General features: G+C 48.2%; 1 protein-coding gene across 1 annotated transcript in view; it reads left to right on the top strand.

Moving 5' to 3' along the window:
* Positions 1 to 778: 778 nt before the first annotated feature.
* Positions 779 to 6,000, top strand: part of GPAA1 (glycosylphosphatidylinositol anchor attachment 1) — a 129,302-nt gene continuing 124,080 nt past the window's right edge. The window contains exon 1 of the mRNA XM_078686537.1: positions 779 to 919. The gene's annotated coding sequence lies outside the window, so the exon portion shown is untranslated. The remainder of the gene's footprint in view (positions 920 to 6,000) is intronic.

Here is a 6,000-nt window from a genome sequence, read left to right as displayed (position 1 = left end):
GGCAGCTATGGCTAGTGTGGCTGTGTCAACAGAAGAGTGTATGTAGTTAGTGACGCTATACACATCCTGCTTCCTTGCCGCCCTGGAATTCAAGGGTGGTCGTGTGCAGAGGAGCTGAGGGCGTGCAAGGAGCCAGCTGCTGCTTAAGTGGTTCACTACGATCGTGTAATCGTGTAAAATAAATCAACTACAAGATCATCGCTTATTTATTAAAGAACTCGCACAACAAGGTGATAAGAGCAGGCAGCGGGACGGGCCATGTCAGTCATGCCACGGAAGTTTGTCATGGTGGCTGGCAGGCCAAGGTAGCAGCAAAGGGTGAATCGAATCAGTTGACACGGAATACCCAAAATCAATAAATGCTAGACATTTAAAATGTGCCTGAGCCACAGACGCATGAGCAGCCCCGCGGGCCGGCGGTCACTCGTTAACAGACGGGCGGCTGTATGGGCTTGGTACGAGCGTTTAAACATAGCTCACTCCGGCACCGGGGGTCGCCCTGCTCCACGCCCAATGCCTCCTCCCCTCTTCTCCGCAAGGACGGCAACAACCGAGCCCGGCCTGCACGGACAGAGACAGGTTTTCATCGGTCACTCCTGCCGCCTACCCTCAGCCAAGCCCTAGCTGTGGCCACGCCCATCAACTGTCAGAAGCGAGGCAGACCAGGAACAAGTGAACTCCACAGCCAATCAGCACTTCAGAGTTCATTGAGACGCACTAGGATTGGCTGAGGAGCCGCCAATGTTCCAATCTTAGGTCGCCTTCCACCTTACCGGTTCCGCCCATCCCAGGCCACTACCAGTATGTGCGCAGCTGTGGGACCGGTTCTTTTGCGACCCGGAAGTGATTTTGAAATTACAGACAAATGACATCCACTGAGCAACAGCAGAGAAAACCTTAGACCCCACGTAAGGACCGTGTAAGTAAGCGCCAGGAGTTCATCTTAACGCAGGGGGTAGACCCCAGGCTTTGTGTAAACGAGGAAGTGCCTGTCTTACACGGCCAGACTTCCATCCACTTACCCTTCCCACCAAAACCTACCTTTTAGCTGCCAAATAGGGTTGGGATCAGGAACTCTGTTCCTCCAGATACACCGCCATAGTTAGCGTGGGTGCTGAAAAGGACTCCAAGGCAATTATTTCGCATGTGTCTCTAAGGTAGACCGATACCCCCTAGAAGGTATTCTTTTTAGCTGGTCATCCGTCACCCGTCATCCCCTCAGTCTCTCCTCAATAAGGTCCCTCATCATGTACCCCTTCATTACTTATTGAGGGCCTTTGGTTCATAGGCGTTGTGCCCTGCATCTCTTTTGTTGAATATTCTGGCTTACTGCCTTTACTCCTAATGTTTGATAGCTACCACTTGAAAAGGAGCCCCATATCTAGCACGTAATTGTGATGCATGTGTTTGGGACTGATATTATATGAGAGTATTTGATCTAAATGACAACCTGGTATTTGTAAGCCAAACTCATGGACACACAATTAAAAACTGGCATTTTTGCAGGGAAATTATTTTCGTTTTTGGCACTCTTGAGTTTATCTACCTAAAAGAATAAGACAGCATTTGGGAAGATTGCGAAATCATCTTTTACTTCCAGCTGGCATGGCTTTCAACAGGAAAGCAGGGATCGTTCTGTGGTTGTCTGCCTTGTGGGGCTGGACTAGACTGGTGTGGATGCTGTGGGGTAAGAAGAAGGATCTGGAACCTCTCCCATGCCCTGGGTCTCACTGACTGTGGACCGCTTCTAATGTGATGTACAGTTACTGCACCTCTTATCCCGAAAACATATTTCAAAATGTGACACAGGAATATAGGCATTCTCTCTCTCTTGCACGCTACCGTTCAAATGTTCTGTAATGCATATTGCTAGAGTACACTATCGCCCAGATAAGTATCCTGCCGATGAGCAGGTGTGAGTCTAGCCAAACGTAAGGCTTAATGGGACTACTCAAAAAGCCAGTTCTTCAGCTTCTTGTGGAATTTAAGAAGTAAGGAGGAGGCTTTTATGTGTAGACTGTTCCACGATTCAGGAGCAATGTAGGAAAAGGTTTGGCTGCCGGATCATGTTTTCCGTATACGAGGAATGTGTGCTAGTAGAAGTCTAGATGAGCTGATGTGTGTGGAAGGTTTGTGAAAGCAGATGCTATTGTTGAGGTATACTGGGCCAGTGTTATGTAGTGTCTTGAACATGTGGGTGAGGCGTCAGAATTGTGCTTGTTTGTGAATGGGGATCCAGTTGAGCTCCTTCAGGTGAGGTATGATGTGTGTGCATTGTGGGAGGTTGGGAGTGATTTTGGCCACCGAGTTCTGAATGGCCTGCATCCTTCTGGTAAGTTTTAGTTGACCCTGCATAGAGGGTGTTATCGTAGGCCAGCTTGCACATGACCAGGATGTGTGCAACAGATTTCTGGGTGCTGATTGTGAGTCATTTGAATATGTACCCCTAACCATCACAGTATAGAAGCATGAGGCGTTGATTGTGTTAACTTGGGCAGTCATGTCAAGTTTGCTGTTGATAACAATCCTGAGGTTCTTGGTGTGGGTGGTAGGAGTGGGTGTTGGCCCTTGCTCTGTTGACCATCGTCAGGGGCTGTATTACAGAAAGTTCCCTTGGGACGCATTGAACGTGTGCACCCCTAAGACATTTTGGTATTACAGAAGGGGCCGCAAAGGCTTGTGTGGCTCCTTCTGTAATACAGATAGCTATGGCCCATCTGTAGTGCCAGGGGTATTGTGAGAGGGCATTCCCTAATTTGCATGGGGGGTGGCCTCATGCAAAAGATCACTTTGCCTCTACACTCATGCCGTATTACCGATGTGGCCACAGAGACAAACGGGGCCTTGTGAGGTGCACTGAAAGTGCGCCACAAAATGGTGGCATACTGTCGGTGCACCCCCTGGAGGCACCTCTCTCGAGTGGTGAAACGGTCCCATTGAACCCCCCAGACATCCCTCCGTAGGCAGGTTCAGTCACTCAGTGCATCCTCCTGCAAGGAGCGGTCTAATCCCTTTTGAAAGTGCAGGCAGGTTGCTGACTGCCCAGATAAACAGGGATCAGCTTTTAAACAGCTGTATTTCATTTCAGTGTGCTGCCTCTAGGACAGTGCAAGTTCACAGCTGTCCTGAGGACAGCACATTCTTCAAAATAGGGCGCCCGTTTCTTGGTTGCACCTGGCGCACCTGCTTGAAGTTGCGCTGTAGCACAAACAGGGACAGTGTTCCCATTTAGTAATACAGGCCAAGATGCATTCCCCCGGTGAAGTGCTCTTGCCAAAAATCACAATTTCAGAGAGTTGTAATCATTGAACTTGTTCCAGATAGTGGGATCTTGTCTCTGAGGGAGAGAATGAGTTACGTGTTGTTGGCATAGGAGAGGATGTTAATGTTGTGAGAGCTGATTATGCTTGCTAAAGGGATCATGTATGTGTTGAAGAGGGTGGGGCTCGAGGATCCTTGCGGAACTCAGCATATGAAGACATGGGTATCTGAGTGGTACGGTGGCAAGCAGCCTAATGGGGTCCTTCGGTCTGGAAAGAGCTGATCAATCGGAGTGTGTGTCCTTGTATTCCGATATGGTGTTGGATGAGGATGTGGTCGGAGTCCGGGTGATATGCTGTGGAAAGGGCAAGGAAGATGAGGGCCACTGTGTCTCTTCTGTCCAGAGTAATGCGGATGTCATCTGTGGCAGCAATGAGGGCAGTTTCCGTGCTGTTGGATCTGAAACCACACTCAGTGGTGTTGAGGAGTTGGTGGTCATTGAGGTATTTGGTGAGGCATATGTTGATGATTTTCTCTAAGCCCTTGTCTGGGATTGGTAGCGGGTAGATCAGTCTGTCGTTTGCAAGTATTGTAGGGTCCGGGGAGGGTTTAAGTGATCGGAGGAAAGTTGTGTGTTTCATTGTTTGGGACGTTCGCATAAGAGGTAGAGGCATTCAAAATGGGTGTGAGTATGACACTTATGGTTTGCAATTGTCTGTAGTAGGTGTGATGGGGGCAGGTTTCCGATGGGGCTGAGTGGATGGACTTCATGGTGGAGGCGATTTTCTTCTGGGGTTAAGATGGACCATGTGCTTAGCATTTGTTCTTTGGATAAGATTGATAGTATTTTTTCGAAGTGTGGTTGTGTGTTGAAGTTGCTGTAAATAGCAGTGAAATTCTTGCTGAAGAATGGAGAGAGAATGTTGCAAAGGGAATGATTGAGTTGGAGGCAGCCACAGGTAAGGTGAAATCTTTCACAATGGTAAATATTTTTTTACTTATGTTGGTGCTAGCATTGATGCGGTTCCCCAGAGCATCGCAATTGGTGACCCGGATCATTTGGTGAATAACGTCTTAGGTTGGATTTGAACGTTCTCCTGTCTGCATCGTCCTGGTTCATTCTCCTTTTGCATTCCAATTGTTTTCGTGGTATTTCATCAGTCTGAATTTCTCCATTAACCAACTGTCATGGAGTCTCGATTTTGTTGTATTGCTGTGTTTGACGGAGGTCAGGAATTCAATTCAAAGGGTGATCCAATTGTTGTAATTCTTAATAGCTTTGGGAGGCTGTTCCTGTGTTTGGGTGGGTGGGTATTGAAAGCGGTGTTCCAAACCTGGTCAGTCGGTCTTCCAGTTTTGATAGGCTAGTCTGGCGGTGGTGGTGTGCATTGGTCCAAGACGGGGATGCAGAACTTGACATGGGAGTGGTCTGACCAGGAGACTGGTGTGGACTCGTATGTTTTCAAAGATGGCGAAATAGGGTCCAGTAAGTCCCTTTACTTGTTTGGTGAGGCCCAGGTTTACAAGGTCATCCATGAGGTGCTTTTTATTTGAGGCCAGCGTGGTGTTTCAGGTGGAGGTCCAGGTCTCTTGAGTAGGACGTAATTGCGAGCGTCGAGGGCGAGTGGTGCAAAGAAGTCCATGATGGTGTCGGTGAAGGTGCGGTTCCGGTGGTCTGTAGATGGGAGTACCGCTAGTGTTGTGTGGGTGATTGTAGTGTGCAAGAGTGGTGTGTTAGTTGCTGTTGGTGCGGTCAATGTTGGGTGTGGGTAAGTGCATGAAAACTTGTAGGAAGCGCAGGAGAATGGTCCCTCAGTTCTGTGTGGTGCAGCTGTCTGGAGAGTAGCGGCTGTAGTTGGGGGCACAAAGGGTCGGGCGGATGACCAAGGATGCTGAGGATGCTGGGTGCAGTTCAAGCACTGAGGGGCGCTGACAGACTTGCCTTCGGTGTCTTGAGTTCTCACAAGCAAAGGATGTGCAATTTCTGGATTGGTGTTAGAGAAGGGCCCGACTTGTGTCTTTAGCCTTTTCTGCAATACAGAAGTTTTCCATTGATGCAAAAAATTCAAATGCACGTTGCACCCCTTCCCCCCTCACCCCTCTTTCGCCAGCACCCACCTTTCCCCAGCTCCTTATATAGTAAGGCTCCTGGAAATTTACACTACTCACACCCCTATTATGGGTACTTGCATGATGCCAGTAGCCAGCTGGCCCGAACCTTTAACTATTTAAACCATCCTTCTAGCCCTTATGGTTCACAAATTTTATTTTAAGCTGTAGTTAGTTCCCAAGTCTAAAATCAAATGCAAAGTGGGAACTGGCGAACCCTTTTCTAGTTAATGCCGCCAGCCAGTGGGAACCCTCCCCTCTGGAAAACTCAAATTGCAACCAATAGTTTTTGAGAAACCGGTACATGAAAATAGGTAGCCTGGGGAGGACATCTTCCTTCATGTCTGCTCACTACGGCATATGCTGCACTACAAACAGCTGGCGACCAATTGGGACTTTAACTGGTCTCTCAAAATATGAAAACATAAGCTGTCACTCCCTGACACAAAATACCCCAGGGCACCATCGACTTAGACACAAAGAGTCTGACACTAACCGTTGTTTGCTAGGTTTTTTGTTTTTTTTAAACCAAGAGTCTTACTATTTTTGTGTTTGGAAACTCCCCATCTGGAGCATCAGCTTGATGAGTTGGCCAGTGTTGAAGCTGGAGACCGTTTAAACAGAGTATCA

The sequence above is a fragment of the Lissotriton helveticus genome, chromosome 4_1, assembly GCF_964261635.1.
Source record: "Lissotriton helveticus chromosome 4_1, aLisHel1.1, whole genome shotgun sequence".
Taxonomy (NCBI): domain Eukaryota; kingdom Metazoa; phylum Chordata; class Amphibia; order Caudata; family Salamandridae; genus Lissotriton; species Lissotriton helveticus.
Note: the sequence above shows the minus strand (reverse complement) of the source record. Positions and strands in the feature narration are given on the sequence as shown.